The following is a 19827-nucleotide window of genomic DNA, read 5'->3' on the forward strand; positions in this document are numbered from 1 at the left end:
AATTGTAGGGATAGGACAGAATATTTCCTGGAGGGCTTGTCTCTTGGTGGCTGACTTCATGTCTCTGCCATGATTTGTACTGATAGGAAAGAATATTTCCTGGACTATTTTTCTCTTGGTGGCTGACTTCATGTCTCTGCCACGATTTGTACTGATAGGAAAGAATATTTCCTGGACTATTTTTCTTTTGGTGGCTGACTTCATGTCTCTGCCACGATTTGTACTGATAGGAAAGAATATTTCCTGGACTATTTTTCTCTTGGTGGCTGACTTCATGTCTCTGCCACGATTTGTACTGATAGGAAAGAATATTTCCTGGATTGCTTCTCTCTTGATGGCTGACTTCATGTCTCTGCCATGAATTGTACTGATAGGACAAAGTATTGCCTGGAGGGCTTGACTCTTGGTGGCTGACTTCATGTCTCTCCCACGAATTGTACTGATAGCTGAGAATATTTCCTGGATTGATTCTCTCTTGGTGGCTGACTTCATGTCTCTGCCATGAATTGTACGGATAGGACAGAATATTACCTTGAGGGATTGTCTCTTGGCGGCTGACTTCATGTCTCTGCCAAGTATTTCTGTGAAATAAATGTTAGAAAAATCGAGTGTGTTTAGTACATTCTTCTCCGAGACCTGACGAAGAAAAGACGGCAAGACACGGCTGTGACATCTCTGACATCTGCCAGCGTTGCAACCCGATTGTGAAGGCCTGCTGACCAAGAACTACAATGGGAGAGCTTTGTTCAGGTAAGGAAAGATGATTTAAATGTAGAAGCATATATTTCCTCTAGATATTGCCTTTAGGTAGTTCAGGTAACTGACACCCCATGGGGCATTTTGCCCGGTTTGCTGAACTGGGGATGTGAGTGGGGGGGGGGAGGAGTAGCCAAAAGGGGAAAAACTAAAGATACTGAAATTTATTATTTTTTCAATATTTTTAGATTGAAGAAAAGAGATCAGGAAGAAACCTAATACAGGACATCTGTGGAAGACAGAGAGGAAAAAAAGGATCATCACGGGAGAAGAAAATGGAAGAAGATGAATAAGAAGATGTGCTGCAAAGAGAAGGGGAAAAAGGACAGTGACGTAAAAACTTGATTGGGGACTAAGTTTTCTTGAAGTGCTCAGTTTCTGGTGGCGGACTTCATGTCTATGCCATGAATAATACTGATAGGACAGAATATATCCTTGAGTATTTTTCTCTTGGTGGCTGACTTCATGTCTCTGCCATGAATTGTACTGATAGGACAGAATATTTCCTGGATTGCTTCTCTCTTGGTGGCTGGCTTCATGTCTCTGCCATGAATTGTAGGGATAGGACAGAATATTTCCTGGAGGGCTTGTCTCTTGGTGGCTGACTTCATGTCTCTGCCATGAATTGTACGGATAGGACAGATTATTGCCTGGAGGGATTATCTCTTGGTGGCTGACTTCATGTCTCTGCCATGAATTGTACGGATAGGACAGATTATTGCCTGGAGGTATTATATCTTGGTGGCTGACTTCATGTCTCTGTCATGAATTGTACTGATAGCTCAGAATATTTTCTGGAGGTCTTGTCTCTTGGTTGCTGACTTCATGTCTCTGCCACGATTTGTACTGATAGGAAAGAATATTTCCTGGAGGGCTTATCTCTTGGTGGCTGACGTCATGTCACTGCCACGATTTGTACTGATAGGAAGGAAAATTTCCTGGATTGCTTCTCTCTTGATGGCTGACTTCATGTCTCTGCCATGAATTGTACTGATAGCTCAGAATATTTTCTGGAGGTCTTGTCTCTTGGTTGCTGACTTCATGTCTCTGCCACGATTTGTACTGATAGGAAAGAATATTTCCTGGACTATTTTTCTCTTGGTGGCTGACTTCATGTCTCTGCCACGATTTGTATTGATAGGAAAGAATATTTCCTGCACTATTTTTCTCTTGGTGGTTGACTTCATGTCTCTGCCATGAATTGTACTGATAGGAAAGAATATTTCCTGGATTGCTTCTCTCTTGATGGCTGACTTCATGTCTCTGCCATGAATTGTACTGATAGGACAGAGTATTGCCTGGAGGGCTTGACTCTTGGTGGCTGACTTCATGTCTCTCCCACGAATTGTACTGATAGCTGAGAATATTTCCTGGATTGATTCTCTCTTGGTGGCTGACTTCATTTCTCTGCCATGAATTGTACGGATAGGACAGAATATTGCCTTGAGGGATTGTCTCTTGGCGGCTGACTTCATGTCTCTGCCAAGTATTTCTGTGAAATAAATGTTAGAAAAATCGAGTGTGTTTAGTACATTCTTCTCAGAGACCTGACGAAGAAAAGACGGCAAGACACGGCTGTGACATCTCTGACATCTGCCAGCGTTGCAACCCTATTGCGAAGGCCTGCTGACCAAGAACTACAATGGGAGAGCTTTGTTCAGGTAAGGAAAGATGATTTAAATGTAGAAGCATATATTTCCTCTAGATATTGCCTTTAGGTAGTTCAGGTAACTGACACCCCATGGGGCATTTTGCCCGGTGTGCTGAACTGGGGATGTGAGGGGGGGGGGAGTAGCCAAAAGGGGAAAAACTAAAGATACTGAAATTTATTATTTTTTCAATATTTTTAGATTGAAGAAAAGAGATCAGGAAGAAACCTAATACAGGACATCTGTGGAAGACAGAGAGGAAAAAAAGGATCATAACGGGAGAAGAAAATGGAAGAAGATGAATAAGAAGATGTGCTGCAAAGAGAAGGGGAAAAAGGACAGTGACGTAAAAACTTGATTGGGGACTAAGTTTTCTTGAAGTGCTCAGTTTCTGGTGGCGGACTTCATGTCTATGCCATGAATAATACTGATAGGACAGAATATATCCTTGCGTATTTTTCTCTTGGTGGCTGACTTCATGTCTCTGCCATGAATTGTACTGATAGGACAGAATATTTCCTGGAGGGCTTGTCTCTTGGTGGCTGACTTCATGTCTCTGCCACAATTTGTACTGATAGGAAAGAATATTTCCTGGATTGCTTCTCTCTTGGTGGTTGACTTCATGTCTCTGCCCGGAATTGTACGGATGGGAAAGAATATGTCCTGAATTGCTTCTCTCTTGGTGGTTGACTTCATGTCTCTGCCATGAATTGTACGGATAGGACAGATTATTGCCTGTAGGGATTATCTCTTGGTGGCTGACTTCATGTCTCTGCCATGAATTGTACTGATAGGAAAGAATATTTCCTGGATTGCTTCTCTCTTGATGGCTGACTTCATGTCTCTGCCATGAATTGTACTGATAGGACAGAGTATTGCCTGGAGGGCTTGACTCTTGGTGGCTGACTTCATGTCTCTCCCACGAATTGTACTGATAGCTGAGAATATTTCCTGGATTGATTCTCTCTTGGTGGCTGACTTCATGTCTCTGCCATGAATTGTACGGATAGGACAGAATATTGCCTTGAGGGATTGTCTCTTGGCGGCTGACTTCATGTCTCTGCCAAGTATTTCTGTGAAATAAATGTTAGAAAAATAGAGTGTGTTTAGTACATTCTTCTCCGAGACCTGACGAAGAAAAGACGGCAAGACACGGCTGTGACATCTCTGACATCTGCCAGCGTTTCAACCCGATTGTGAAGGCCTGCTGACCAAGAACTACAATGGGAGAGCTTTGTTCAGGTAAGGAAAGATGATTTAAATGTAGAAGCATATATTTCCTCTAGATATTGCCTTTAGGTAGTTCAGGTAACTGACACCCCATGGGGCATTTTGCCCGGTGTGCTGAACTGGGGATGTTAATGGGGGGGGGAGGAGTAGCCAAAAGGGGAAAAACTAAAGATACTGAAATTTATTATTTTTTCAATATTTTTAGATTGAAGAAAAGAGATCAGGAAGAAACCTAATACAGGACATCTGTGGAAGACAGAGAGGAAAAAAAGGATCATCACGGGAGAAGAAAATGGAAGAAGATGAATAAGAAGATGTGCTGCAAAGAGAAGGGGAAAAAGGACAGTGACGTAAAGAAGTGATTGGGGACTAAGTTTTCTTGAAGTGCTCAGTTTCTGGTGGCTGACTTCATGTCTATGACATGAATAATAGTGATAGGACAGAATATATCCTGGAATATTTTTCTCTTGGTGGCTGACTTCATGTCTCTGCCACGATTTGTACTGATAGGATAGAATATTTCCTGGATTGCTTCTCTCTTGGTGGCTGACTTCATGTCTCTGCCATGAATTGTATTGATAGGAAAAAATATTGCCTGGAGGGATTATATCTTGGTGGCTGACTTCATGTCTCTGCCATGAATTGAACTGATAGGAAAGAATATTTCCTGGAGGACTTCTCTCTTGGTGGCTGACTTCATGTCTCTGCCATGAATACTATGGATAGGACAGAATATTTCCTGGATGTCTTGTCTCTTGGTGGCTGACTTCATGTCTCTGCCACGATTTGTAGTGATAGGACAGAATATTTCCTGGAGGGCTTGTCTCTTGGTGGCTGACTTCATGTCTCTGCCACGATTTGTACTGATAGGAAAGAATATTTCCTGGACTATTTTTCTCTTGGTGGCTGACTTCATGTCTCTGCCATGAATACTATGGATAGGAAAGAATATTTCCTGGATGTCTTGTCTCTTGGTGGCTGACTTCATGTCTCTGCCACGATTTGTAGTGATAGGAAAGAATATTTCCTGGATTGCTTCTCTCTTGGTGGCTTGCTTCATGGCTCTGCCATGAATTGTAGGGATAGGACAGAATATTTCCTGGAGGGCTTGTCTCTTGGTGGCTGACTTCATGTCTCTGCCACGAATTGTACGGATTGGACAGAATATTTCCTGGAGGGCTTCTCTCTTGGTGGCTGACTTCATGTCTCTGCCATGAATTGTACTGATAGCTCAGAATATTTTCTGGAGGTCTTGTCTCTTCGTTGCTGACTTCATGTCTCTGCCACGATTTGTAGTGATAGGACAGAATATTTCCTGGAGGGCTTGTCTCTTGGTGGCTGACTTCATGTCTCTGCCACGATTTGTACTGATAGGAAAGAATATTTCCTGGACTATTTTTCTCTTGGTGGCTGACTTCATGTCTCTGCCACGATTTGTACTGATAGGAAAGAATATTTTCTGGACTATTTTTCTCTTGGTGGCTGACTTCATGCCTCTGCCATGAATACTATGGATAGGAAAGAATATTTCCTGGATGTCTTGTCTCTTGGTGGCTGACTTCATGTCTCTGCCACGATTTTTATTGATAGGAAAGAATATGTCCTGAATTGCTTCTCTCTTGGTGGCTGACTTCATGTCTCTGCCATGAATTGTACGGATAGGACAGATTATTGCCTGGAGGGATTATCTCTTGGTGGCTGACTTCATGTCTCTGCCATGAATTGTACTGAAAGGAAAGAATATTTCCTGGATTGCTTCTCTCTTGATGGCTGACTTCATGTCTCTGCCATGAATTGTAGGGATAGGACAGAATATTGCCTTGAGGGATTGTCTCTTGGCGGCTGACTTCATGTCTCTGCCAAGTATTTCTGTGAAATAAATGTTAGAAAAATCGAGTGTGTTTAGTACATTCTTCTCCGAGACCTGACGAAGAAAAGACGGCAAGACACAGCTGTGACATCTCTGACATCTGCCAGCGTTGCAACCCGATTGCGAAGGCCTGCTGACCAAGAACTACAATGGGAGAGCTCTGTTCAGGTAAGGAAAGATGATTTAAATGTAGAAGCATATATTTCCTCTAGATATTGCCTTTAGGTAGTTCAGGTAACTGACACCCCATGGGGCATTTTGCCCAGTGTGCTGAACTGGGGATGTTAATGAGGGGCGGGGAGGAGTAGCCAAAAGGGGAAAAACTAAAGATACTGAAATTTATTATTTTTTCAATATTTTTAGATTGAAGAAAAGAGATCATGAAGAAACCTAATACAAGACATCCGTGCAAGACAGAGAGGAAAAAAAGGATCATCACGGGAGAAGAAAATGGAAGAAGATGAATAAGAAGATGTGCTGCAAAGAGAAGGGGGAAAAGGACAGTGACGTAAAGAAGTGATTGGGGACTAAGTTTTCTTGAAGTGCTCAGTTTCTGGTGGCTGACTTCATGTCTATGACATGAATAATAGTGATAGGACAGAATATATCCTGGAATATTTTTCTCTTGGTGGCTGACTTCATGTCTCTGCCACAAATTGTACTGATTGGAAAGAATATTTCCTGGAATGCTTCTCTCTTGGTGGCTGACTTCATGTCTCTGCCATGACTTGTACTGATAGGAAAGAATATTTCCTGGACTATTTTTCTCTTGGTGGCTGATTTCATGTCTCTGCCACGATTTGTAGTGATAGGAAAGAATATTTCCTGGATTGCTTCTCTCTTGGTAGTTGACTTCATGTCTCTGCCATGAATTGTACGGATTGGACAGATTATTGCCTGGAGGGATTATCTCATGGTGGCTGACTTCATGTCTCTGCCATGAATTGTACTGATAGGAAAGAATATTTCCTGGAGGGCTTCTCTCTTGGTGGCTGACTTCATGTCTCTGCCATGAATTGTACTGATAGCTCAGATATTTTCTGGATGTCTTGTCTCTTGGTGGCTGACTTCATGTCTCTGCCATGAATACTATGGATAGGACAAAATATTTCCTGGATGTCTTGTCTCTTGGTGGCTGACTTCATGTCTCTGCCATGATTTGTACTGATAGGAAAGAATATTTCCTGGACTATTTTTCTCTTGGTGGCTGACTTCATGTCTATGCCACGATTTGTACTGATAGGAAAGAATATTTCCTGGACTATTTTTCTCTTGGTGGCTGACTTCATGTCTCTGCCACGATTTGTAGTGATAGGAAAGAATATTTCCTGGATTGCTTCTCTCTTGTTAGTTGACTTCATGTCTCTGCCATGAATTGTACGGATTGGACAGATTATTGCCTGGAGGGATTATCTCTTGGTGGCTGACTTCATGTCTCTGCCATGAATTGTACTGATAGGAAAGAATATTTCCTGGATTGCTTCTCTCTTGATGGCTGACTTCATGTCTCTGCCATGAATTGTACTGATAGGACAGAGTATTGCCTGGAGGGCTTGACTCTTGGTGGCTGACTTCATGTCTCTCCCACGAATTGTACTGATAGCTGAGAATATTTCCTGGATTGATTCGCTCTTGGCGGCTGACTTCATGTCTCTGCCAAGTATTTCTGTGAAATAAATGTTAGAAAAATTGAGTGTGTTTAGTACATTCTTCTCCGATACCTGACGAAGAAAAGACGGCAAGACACAGCTGTGACATCTCTGACATCTGCCAGCGTTGCAACCCGATTGCGAAGGCCTGCTGACCAAGAACTACAATGGGAGAGCTTTGTTCAGGTAAGGAAAGATGATTTAAATGTAGAAGCATATATTTCCTCTAGATATTGCCTTTAGGTAGTTCAGGTAACTGACACCCCATGGGGCATTTTGCCTGGTGTGCTGAACTGGGGATGTTAATGGGGGGGGGGGAGGAGTAGCCAAAAGGGGAAAAACTAAAGTTACTGAAATTTATTATTTTTTCAATATTTTTAGATTGAAGAAAAGAGAACAGGAAGAAACCTAATACAGGACATCTGTGGAAGACAGAGAGGAAAAAAAGGATCATCACGGGAGAAGAAAATGGAAGAAGATGAATAAGAAGATGTGCTGCAAAGAGAAGGGGAAAAAGGAGAGTGACGTAAAAACTTGATTGGGGACTAAGTTTTCTTGAAGTGCTCAGTTTCTGGTGGCTGACTTCATGTCTATGACATGAATAATAGTGATAGGACAGAATATATCCTGGAATATTTTTCTCTTGGTGGCTGACTTCATGTCTCTGCCATGAATTGTAATGATAGGAAAGAATATTGCCTGGAGGGATTATATCTTGGTGGCTGACTTCATGTCTCTGCCATGAATTGAACTGATAAGACAGAATATTTCCTGGAGGGCTTATCTCTTGGTGGCTGACTTCATGTCTCTGCCACGATTTGTACTGATAGGAAAGAATATTTCCTGGACTATTTTTCTCTTGGTGGCTGACTTCATGTCTCTGCCATGAATACTATGGATAGGAAAGAATATTTCCTGGATGTCTTGTCTCTTGGTGGCTGATTTCATGTCTCTGCCACGATTTGTAGTGATAGGAAAGAATATTTCCTGGATTGCTTCTCTCTTGGTGGCTGGCTTCATGTCTCTGCCATGAATTGTAGGGATAGGACAGAATATTTCCTGGAGGGCTTGTCTCTTGGTGGCTGACTTCATGTCTCTTGCACGAATTGTACGGATTGTACAGAATATTTCCTGGAGGGCTTCTCTCTTGGTGGTTTACTTCATGTCTCTGTCATGAATTGTACTGATAGCTCAGAATATTTTCTGGAGGTCTTGTCTCTTGGTTCCTGACTTCATGTCTCTGCCACGATTTGTAGTGATAGGACAGAATATTTCCTGGAGGGCTTGTCTCTTGGTGGCTGACTTCATGTCTCTGCCACGATTTGTACTGATAGGAAAGAATATTTCCTGGACTATTTTTCTCTTGGTGGCTGACTTCATGTCTCTGCCATGATTTGTACTGAAAGGAAAGAATATTTCCTGGACTATTTTTCTCTTGGTGGCTGACTTCATGTCTCTGCCATGAATACTATGGATAGGAAAGAATATTTCCTGGATTTTTTTGTCTCTTGGTGGCTGACTTCATGTCTCTGCCACGATTTGTAGTGATAGGAAAGAATATGTCCTGGTTTGCTTCTCTCTTGATGGCTGACTTAATGTCTCTGCCATGAATTGTACTGATAGCTGAGAATATTTCCTGGATTGATTCGCTCTTGGCGGCTGACTTCATGTCTCTGCCATGAATACTATGGATAGGACAGAATATTTCCTGGATGTCTTGTCTCTTGGTTGCTGACTTCATGTCTCTGCCACGATTTGTAGTGATACGATAGAATATTTCCTGGATTGCTTCTCTCTTGGTGGCTGACTTCATGTCTCTGCCACGATTTGTACTGATAGGAAAGAATATTTCCTGGATTGCTTCTCTCTTGATGGCTGACTTCATGTCTCTGCCATGAATTGTACTGATAGGACAGAGTATTGCCTGGAGGGCTTGACTCTTGGTGGCTGACTTCATGTCTCTCCCACGAATTGTACTGATAGCTGAGAATATTTCCTGGATTGATTCTCTCTTGGTGGCTGACTTCATGTCTCTGCCATGAATTGTACGGATAGGACAGAATATTACCTTGAGGGATTGTCTCTTGGCGGCTGACTTCATGTCTCTGCCAAGTATTTCTGTGAAATACATGTTAGAAAAATCGAGTGTGTTTAGTACATTCTTCTCCGAGACCTGACGAAGAAAAGACGGCAAGACACAGCTGTGACATCTCTGACATCAGCCAGTGTTGCAACCCGATTGCGAAGGCCTGCTGACCAAGAACTACAATGGGAGAGCTCTGTTCAGGTAAGGAAAGAAGATTTAAATGTAGAAGCATATATTTCCTCTAGATATTGCCTTTAGGTAGTTCAGGTAACTGACACCCCATGGGGCATTTTGCCCGGTGTGCTGAACTGGGGATGTGAGTGGGGGGGGGGAGGAGTAGCCAAAAGGGGAAAAACTAAAGATACTGAAATTTCTTATTTTTTCAATATTTTTAGATTGAAGAAAAGAGATCAGGAAGAAACCTAATACTGGACACGTGTGGAAGACAGAGAGGAAAAAAAGGATCATCACGGGAGAAGAAAATGGAAGAAGATGAATAAGAAGATGTGCTGCAAAGAGAAGGGGAAAAAGGACAGTGAGGTAAAAAAGTGATTGGGGACTAAGTTTTCTTGAAGTGCTCAGTTTCTGGTGACTGACTTCATGTCTATGCCATGAATAATAGTGATAGGACAGAATATATCCTGGAGTATTTTTCTCTTGGTGGCTGACTTCATGTCTCTGCCATGAATTGTATTGATAGCTCAGAATATGTCCTGGATGTCTTGTCTCTTGGTGGCTGACTTCATGTCTCTGCCATGAATTGTAGGGATAGGACAGAATATTTCCTGGAGGGATTGTCTCTTGGTGGCTGACTTCATGTCTATGCCACGATTTGTACTTATAGGAAAGAATATTTCCTGGATTGCTTCTCTCTTGGTGGTTGACTTGATGTCTCTGCCATGAATTCTACTGATAGGAAAGAGTATTGCCTGGAGGGCTTGACTCGTTGTGGCTGACTTCATGTCTCTGCCACGAATTGTACTGATAGCTCAGAATATTTTCTGGAGGTCTTGTCTCTTGGTGGCTGACTTCATGTCTCTGCCATGAATACTATGGATAGGACAGAATATTTCCTGGATGTCTTGTCTCTTGGTTGCTGACTTCATGTCTCTGCCATGACTTGTACTGATAGGAAAGAATATTTCCTGGACTATTTTTCTCTTGGTGGCTGACTTCATGTCTCTGCCACGATTTGTACTGATAGGATAGAATATTTCCTGGATTGTTTCTCCCTTGGCGGCTGACTTCATGTCTCTGCCATGAATTGTATTGAAAGGAATGAATATTTCCTGTTCTATTTTTCTCTTGGTGGCTGACTTCATGTCTCTGCCATGAATTGTAGTGATAGGAAAGAATATTTCCTGGAGGGCTTCTCTCTTGGTGGCTGACTTCATGTCTCTGCCATGAATTGTACTGATAGCTCAGATATTTTCTGGAGGTCTTGTCTCTTGGTGGCTGACTTCATGTCTCTGCCACGATTTGTAGTGATAGGACAGAATATTTCCTGGAGGGCTTGTCTCTTGGTGGCTGACTTCATGTCTCTGCCACGATTTGTACTGATAGGAAAGAATATTTCCTGGACTATTTTTCTCTTGGTGGCTGACTTCATGTCTCTGCCACGATTTGTACTGATAGGAAACAATATTTCCTGGAATATTTTTCTCTTGGTGGCTGACTTCATGTCTCTGCCATGAATACTATGGATAGGAAAGAATATTTCCTGGATGTCTTGTCTCTTGGTGGCTGACTTCATGTCTCTGCCACGATTTGTAGTGATAGGAAAGAATATTTCCTGGATTGCTTCTCTCTTGATGGCTGACTTCATGTCTCTGCCATGAATTGTACTGATAGGACAGAGTATTGCCTGGAGGGCTTGACTCTTGGTGGCTGACTTCATGTCTCTCCCACGAATTGTACTGATAGCTGAGAATATTTCCTGGATTGATTCTCTCTTGGTGGCTGACTTCATGTCTCTGCCATGAATTGTACGGATAGGACAGAATATTGCCTTGAGGGATTGTCTCTTGGCGGCTGACTTCATGTCTCTGCCAAGTATTTCTGTGAAATAAATGTTAGAAAAATCGAGTGTGTTTAGTACATTCTTCTCCGAGACCTGACGAAGAAAAGACGGCAAGACACAGCTGTGACATCTCTGACATCTGCCAGCGTTGTAACCCGATTGCGAAGGCCTGCTGACCAAGAACTACAATGGGAGAGCTTTGTTCAGGTAAGGAAAGATGATTTAAATGTAGAAGCATATATTTCCTCTAGATATTGCCTTTAGGTAGTTCAGGTAACTGACACCCCATGGGGCATTTTGCCCGGTGTGCTGAACTGGGGATGTTAATGGGGGGGGGGGGGTGGAGGAGTAGCCAAAAGGGGAAAAACTAAAGTTACTGAAATTTATTATTTTTTCAATATTTTTAGATTGAAGAAAAGAGAACAGGAAGAAACCTAATACAGGACATCTGTGGAAGAAAGAGAGGAAAAAAAAAATCATCACGGGAGAAGAAAATGGAAGAAGATGAATAAGAAGATGTGCTGCAAAGAGAAGGGGAAAAAGGACAGTGACGTAAAGAAGTGATTGGGGACTAAGTTTTCTTGAAGTGCTCAGTTTCTGGTGGCTGACTTCATGTCTATGACATGAATAATAGTGATAGGACAGAATATATCCTGGAATATTTTTCTCTTGGTGGCTGACTTCATGTCTCTGCCATGAATTGTACTGATAGGAAAGAATATTGCCTGGAGGGATTATATCTTGGTGGCTGACTTCATGTCTCTGCCATGAATTGAACTGATAAGACAGAATATTTCCTGGAGGGCTTATCTCTTGGTGGCTGACTTCATGTCTCTGCCACGATTTGTACTTATAGGAAAGAATATTTCCTGGATTGCTTCTCTCTTGATGGCTGACTTCATGTCTCTGCCACGAATTGTACGGATTGGACAGAATATTTCCTGGAGGGCTTCTCTCTTGGTGGCTGAATTCATGTCTCTGCCATGAATTGTACTGATAGCTCAGATATTTTCTGGAGGTCTTGTCTCTTGGTGGCTGACTTCATGTCTCTGCCATGAATACTATGGATAGGACAGAATATTTCCTGGATGTCTTGTCTCTTGGTGGCTGACTTCATGTCTCTGCCACGATTTGTAGTGATAGGACAGAATATTTCCTGGAGGGCTTGTCTCTTGGTGGCTGACTTCATGTCTCTGCCACGATTTGTACTGATAGGAAAGAATATTTCCTGGACTATTTTTCTCTTGGTGGCTGACTTCATGTCACTGCCACGATTTGTACTGATAGGAAAGAATATTTCCTGGACTATTTTTCTCTTGGTGGCTGACTTCATGTCTCTGCCATGAATACTATGGATAGGAAAGAATATTTCCTGGATGTCTTGTCTCTTGGTGGCTGACTTCATGTCTCTGCCACGATTTGTAGTGATAGGAAAGAATATTTCCTGGATTGCTTCTCTCTTGGTGGCTGGCTTCATGTCTCTGCCATGAATTGTAGGGATAGGACAGAGTATTGCCTGGAGGGCTTGACTCTTGGTGGCTGACTTCATGTCTCTCCCACGAATTGTACTGATAGCTGAGAATATTTCCTGGATTGATTCTCTCTTGGTGGCTGACTTCATGTCTCTGCCATGAATTGTACGGATAGGACAGAATATTGCCTTGAGGGATTGTCTCTTGGCGGCTGACTTCATGTCTCTGCCAAGTATTTCTGTGAAATAAATGTTAGAAAAATCGAGTGTGTTTAGTACATTCTTCTCCGAGACCTGACGAAGAAAAGACGGCAAGACACAGCTGTGACATCTCTGACATCTGCCAGCATTGCAACCCGATTGCGAAGGCCTGCTGACCAAGAACTACAATGGGAGAGCTCTGTTCAGGTAAGGAAAGAAGATTTAAATGTAGAAGCATATATTTCCTCTAGATATTGCCTTTAGGTAGTTCAGGTAACTGACACCCCATGGGGCATTTTGCCCGGTGTGCTGAACTGGGGATGTGAGTGGGGGGGGGGAGGAGTAGCCAAAAGGGGAAAAACTAAAGATACTGAAATTTATTATTTTTTCAATATTTTTAGATTGAAGAAAAGAGATCATGAAGAAACCTAATACTGGACACCTGTGGAAGACAGAGAGGAAAAAAAGGATCATCACTGGAGAAGAAAATGGAAGAAGATCAATAAGAAGATGTGCTGCAAAGAGAAGGGGAAAAAGGACAGTGACGTAAAGAAGTGATTGGGGACTAAGTTTTCTTGAAGTGCTCAGTTTCTGGTGGCTGACTTAATGTCTATGCCATGAATAATACGGATAGGACAGAATATATCCTGGAGTATTTTTCTCTTGGTGGCTGACTTCATGTCTCTGCCATGAATTGTACTGATAGCTCAGAATATTTCCTGGATGTCTTGTCTCTTGGTGGCTGACTTCATGTCTCTGCCATGAATACTATGGATAGGAAAGAATATTTCCTGGATTGCTTCTCTCTTGGTGGTTGACTTCATGTTTCTGCCATGAATTGTACGGATAGGACAGATTATTGCCTGGAGGGATTGTCTCTTGGTGGCTGACTTCATGTCTCTGCCATGAATTGAACTGATAAAACAGAATATTTCCTGGAGGGCTTATCTCTTGGTGGCTGACTTCATGTCTCTTCCACGATTTGTACGGATAGGAAAGAATATTTCCTGGATTGCTTCTCTCTTGGTGGCTGGCTTCATGTCTCTGCCATGAATTGAACTGATAAAACAGAATATTTCCTGGAGGGCTTATCTCTTGGTGGCTGACTTCATGTCTCTGCCACGATTTGTACGGATAGGAAAAAATATTTCCTGGATTGCTTCTCTCTTGATGGCTGACTTTATGTCTCTGCCATGAATTGTACTGTTTGGACACAGTATTGCCTGGAGGGCTTGACTCTTGGTGGCTGACTTCATGTCTCTCCCACGAATTGTACGGATAGGACAGATTATTGCCATGAGAGATTGTCTCTTGGCGGCTGACTTCATGTCTCTGCCACGATCTGTACTGATAGGCAAGAATATTTCCTGGATTGATTCGCTCTTGGCGGCTGACTTCATGTCTCTGCCATGTATTTCTGTGAAATACATGTTAGAAAAATCGAGTGTGTTTAGTACATTCTTCTCCGAGACCTGACGAAGAAAAGACGGCAAGACACAGCTGAGACATCTCTGACATCTGCCAGCGTTGCAACCCGATTGCGAAGGCCTGCTGACCAAGAACTACAATGGGAGAGCTCTGTTCGGGTAAGGAAAGAAGATTTAAATGTAGAAGGATATATTTCCTCTAGATATTGCCTTTAGGTAGTTCAGGTAACTGACTCCCCATGGGGCATTTTGCCCGGTATGCTGAACTGGGGATGTTAGTGGGGGGGGGGGAGGAGGAGCCAAAAGGGTAAAAACTAAAGATACTGAAATTTATTATTAATTCAATATTTTTAGATTGAAGAAAAGAGATCAGGAAGAAACCTAATACAGGACATCTGTGGAAGACAGAGAGGAAAAAAAGGATCATCACGGGAGAAGAAAATGGAAGAAGATGAATAAGAAGATGTGCTGCAAAGAGAAGGGGAAAAAGGAGAGTGACGTAAAGAAGTGATTGGGGACTAAGTTTTCTTGAAGTGCTCAGTTTCTGGTGACTGACTTCATGTCTATGACATGAATAATAGTGATAGGACAGAATATATCCTGGAGTATTTTTCTCTTGGTGGCTGACTTCATGTCTCTGCCATGAATTGTACTGATAGCTCAGAATATTTCCTGGATGTCTTGTCTCTTGGTGGCCTACTTCATGTCTCTGCAATGAATTCAACTGAAGGGACCTTAAATTTCCTTGAGAGCTCCCTTTTTGGTGGCTGAGTTTATATCTTTACTATTTATTGAACTGTTTGGTCATGAAATCTGTTGAAGTGCTCCTTTTTTTATTCTTGACTTCATTTCTATTCCTTGTATTACTGTGATTAACATTTAACATTTTTAGAGACAGAAAGATCTTCTTTCAGGGACATTTGGAAGAAATTTCAGAAAGAAGATATATTAAAGACACAAAGAAAGAAAAGGATTATCATGGGCCTGATATCTGGAGACCTTGAGGAGAAGATCTGCTCCAAAGAATCAGAAGTGAAGCACAGTGATATAATCAATAGAATGTTTACTAAATTTGCTCAAATGTTCCTTTTTTGGTAGCTGACTTCATGTCTCTGCCATTTTTTGCACTGATTGGAGGGTAAGTTTTTGAATTGCTACTTTCTTGTTGGCTTTCTTCATGTCTCTTCCACGTATTGCTCTTTTTATCACCTAAGATATAGTAGATGTAGTGGACTTTCCACTTAATGTCATGACCAGTGTTGCTTCTAAGGCGGATCCCCAGGTTTTGTTGACTACAACTCCCAGAATCCCCAACTGCTACGGCTTTTGCTTAGAAATTATGGGAGTTGTGGTCAACAACATCTGGGAATCCCTCTTACAGGGAACACTGGCCGTGACTAGTTTTAAATCAGCTTCTCTGTTCTGCCTTGACCCCAGTCTTTGGTTCTCTTTCTGGTTCCTTCGTAGGAAAGGAGGTCTGATAGGTGAATGCCATTTCTGACAGCTGAATGACCTGATATGTTGTGAAGGTCCTCCGGCTGGGTGAGGATACCCCATGATATGACTCTGATCAGGCAAGAGACCATGTTTTGATGTCAAAAAGCTTTAAAGTCTGTTTTTCTTGTGTTTAGGATGTTATGACAACTCTGGTGGCCCTCTAAACCTCATTCTTTGCTGTCCAGTTAGCCATGGGGTAAGGGGAGTGATGATAGAAATTTTAAAGTGGGAACAGATTAAAGATGCTTCAACTTTTTTAAAAAAGGCACTGAAGACATATTTGTTTACCCAGGCTTTAAATTAGATTTATAGTTTTAATTCTTTTAATGCTGGGTTTTAAATGATTTTATTGTTGATATGATTTTAATTGTAAACTGCACAGTGATGCAAGTTTTGGGCAGTATAGAAATATGTTAATAAATAATTAATAAACATTCCCTCCTCCCAACAGAAAAAAACATAGTGGATCCTACTGCAGAACACGGGAGAAGATTGAAAGAGAAACAAGGAACAGGAATCTCAAAACTGGAGAAGGAGACTGATTCTAAAAGAGCAGGACAGAAGAACTGGGCAGGTTCTCCTCTCAAAAGTCAGCTGGATTCATTGCTCTCCCAATGCCTTGGCTATTTGATGCTCAGAGTTATCCACAAGCTAGCTGAAGCGTGGCCTTCTTCATTGCTGACTTAATGTCTGCCATGACTCGGAGCAGCCCCTAAGATAGCTGCAGCGTGACTTTGTTCTTGGCTGACCATGGCTCTCCAAGGATCTGCTCTGAGTAGATCCTAAGATAGCTGGCACCCCACTTCCTTTGTACCTCATTTTATTCTACCACATTTTGCTCAGAGGAGCCTCTAAAGTAGTGAGCAAGTGGATGGCCCGATGTGTCTCTGGGTTTTATCACTGACATGTTTGTTCTCATTATTTATATATGCTGCTTTCAACATTGTTTTAATACAAAACTTGTTTGTTCATGTTTTTAATAATATAAAATAATACAAAATAGTTTAAAATATATATAATATAATATAATATAATATATAAAATATAATAGAATATAATAAATAGGTAGGATCATAGATTTACTAGGGAAAATAAAATGAAGTTAAAATAGAATGAAGTTTTGTTAAACTAGATTAGATAGTCTAGGAAGGACAATTTTTGTATTAAAATAATCAATTATTTATATATAAATAATGAAAAAAGCATGGGAACAATAATAAAACCCTGGGAACATCAGTGGTCATTCAGCATATTGCTCAGATTATCTTCAAAACATTCTATGAGAGTTCACTTGTTTTCCCAGATTGGAAACTGCACAGATAGCAATGCAGAGAAAGTTCGATGGATAGGCCTCCCCTGATCTGAGAATTAGCACCATCTATTTGCAAGGGGGTTCATTACTTAATATAAACAATCTGCTTGGGCATGTGACTTGGGAAAGGTGACCCTGATGCCACAGAGGCAGTGCAGCCTTTCATGAAATGATCCTTCACTATAAGGTTCTTCAGTTGGTTAATTTTAGCTGGCCTTGGAAACACTTCTCAAATGATTCTTATGCATACTGACAAAAGTGGATTCTATGTTTTGCTGGTATTCTAAATTTAGTTATGCATGTATGTGGACTAAATGTTTTTCTGGAACTCCAGGATGTCTCTTTGGTACCTCCGGGCCCTTGCTCATATTTACTGGCTGCTACACAAATACTGGATCACAAATAGAATTTTAGGTTTAAGCTTCATAAAATATTCCACATTCTTAAAAGAAATGTGACCATCCTGGACTAGTATACTAGCAACATGTAAAACTGAGCAGTTTGTTACTCTGTTATCTGTTATATGATATGAAGGAAAGCTATTCCTGCTTATTTTCAGCAATTGCAGAGTTGAACATGCTTTATCTTGTATTATTATTATTGCTTTTTTGGTGTGTTGTGATTTCATGTTTTATGTGTTTTTTACTTGATGTTTTAATGCTGTGCTGTGAGTCGCCCAGAGAACAATTTGTTATGGAGTGGCTATCATCATAATCAAAGCCAAGACACAGAGGAATCTGTATACATCCCAAATAATTACTGTGGTGTTATAGTATTTGTATAATGTGTAGTATAATACAATTACAAGTGGGTATACTAAAGGGAAAATGTCTGGAAAACATTTCTGTAGAAATAGTTTTTTCTCTTGTTATGAAATAATTGGAAATAAGCGAATACATAAATTTCTGGCCCCTGGTGTCTCCATAAGACATAGTCCAATTTTGAACTGCGTCTGTGCATCATACTGTCTGTTTGTTTAAGATTGTTAACTTTATCCAGGGTGTAAAGTTTTCCACACCCGGCTTTTAGCCCGCTTCTCCTCCGGAATGGAGCAAGCGTGTTCACATATTGGGCTTATTTACCCTGAAGTTCCTGCGAGGTGTTGGGGAGCCAGTCTGTGAAGACGATACTGACTGAGCTAGATAGTCCAATGGTCTGACTCGGTATATGGCAGCTTCCTATGTCCCTATGAGCACTTTGCATACAATTTGGGTTTTTCACGGCTCGTTCGAGTGCAGCCCTGTTTATAGCTGGGGTTAAAAAAAAAATCCCCTTTCTGCTTCAGAGGTCTTTACAGACAGGGCTGTTACTGTGAATCTCCTCTGGAAGAGTGTGTGTAAGTTCACATATTGGCAAGACTTACCCTGAAGTCCATTCGAGATCTTTGGAAGCACCCCTCACACAAATTGCCAGAGCAAATGGGGTGAGGCACTGACATAGAGTCATTAACATTATAAGTGCTGTCATGTCGGTGTTGACTCTTACCAACCCATAGATAGATTCTCTCCAGGATGGTCTGTCTTCCACTTGGCCTTGAAGGTCTCTCAGTGGTGCATTCATTTCTGCCATAATGGAGCCCATCCACATTGCTGCTGGTCATCTTCTTCTCTTTCCTTCATCTTTTCCCAGCATTGTGGACTTCTCAAGGGAGCTGGGTCTTGGCATAATGTGTCCGAAGTATGCTAGTTTGAGCCTAGTCGTTTGTGCCTCGAGTGGAAATTCTAGATTGATCTGTTCTATGATCCATTTGTTTGTTTTCCTGGCTGCCCATGGTACCTTCAAAAATCTCCAGCACTAAAGTTCAAAAGCACCAATGCTTTAACATAAGAGTCATTAACTCTTTACAAAAACACATAGAGCTGCCTTGATGCAAGGAGTGGAAAAACCAGTTTTCAGTAGGAAGCCGACTTTGTGTATGCTTAAGCTGACTTTTTTGAACAATATTAGTCTGCATGCTTAAGGTTTTCGCTGGTTAAAAAAGGTTTCCCCAACAAACTGATGTAAAGCACACCAAGCATGTGTTTAAAAAAAAGGAAGACATCTGTTAGTGTATAGAAATGCTCCGAGGTTTTGAAGGAACATTGTTGTGTTCTTCCCCATGGAGCTTCCAAATGCAGAATCAAAGTTTCTAAGCAGTTTACAACAATAAAAACAAACCAAGAAATTTTAAAACAAAACATATTCAAAGTTCAAATTAAAATAACTGCTAAACAGCTCAAAAGCTTAGCTGAAAAAATAGTTGTTTCCTTAAAGCCATCAGAGATGTAGCAGCTCCAATCTCAGCAGGAAGAGTGTTCCACAGCTCTGGGGAAACTACAAAGAAGGCTCTCATTTGAGTTTTCACCAGAGAAACCAGCAGCACCCTCAGACAAACCTCCCCGACGGTCAATAGGCGTTCTTCTGAAGCTCTTAATCAATTTTCAGCTCTTGTTTGTCCAAAATCGGTGAAGAGGTGAGAATTTGTTCTTCCACCTCACATGGACTCAACAAAAAGAAAGGAAGGCAATTAATGACATGGTGTAAATTGACAATCAACATTCTCCCCATTGGCAGACATGACATTATTAAGCCTGTTCAAGTTTTATTCCACCGGAATAAAAGTAAAATTGGTTTCCAAGGTTGTTGTGGTTCAAACTACTTGTTATACTCAGGCAATGCA

The 19827-nt window shown here is 41.4% G+C and overlaps 1 long non-coding RNA gene across 1 annotated transcript; it reads left to right on the top strand.

The window, feature by feature from the left end:
* Window positions 1-357: 357 nt before the first annotated feature.
* Window positions 358-15933, top strand: LOC128333904 (uncharacterized). The gene is made up of 11 exons (XR_008311111.1): window positions 358-750; window positions 945-2417; window positions 2607-3647; window positions 3841-5673; window positions 5869-7340; window positions 7536-9441; window positions 9636-11467; window positions 11668-13139; window positions 13334-14518; window positions 14714-15497; window positions 15827-15933. It is a non-coding gene; the product is annotated as an uncharacterized LOC128333904 (long non-coding RNA).
* Window positions 15934-19827: the final 3894 nt, after the last annotated feature.

The sequence above is a fragment of the Hemicordylus capensis genome, chromosome 8, assembly GCF_027244095.1.
Source record: "Hemicordylus capensis ecotype Gifberg chromosome 8, rHemCap1.1.pri, whole genome shotgun sequence".
NCBI classification, from domain to species: domain Eukaryota; kingdom Metazoa; phylum Chordata; class Lepidosauria; order Squamata; family Cordylidae; genus Hemicordylus; species Hemicordylus capensis.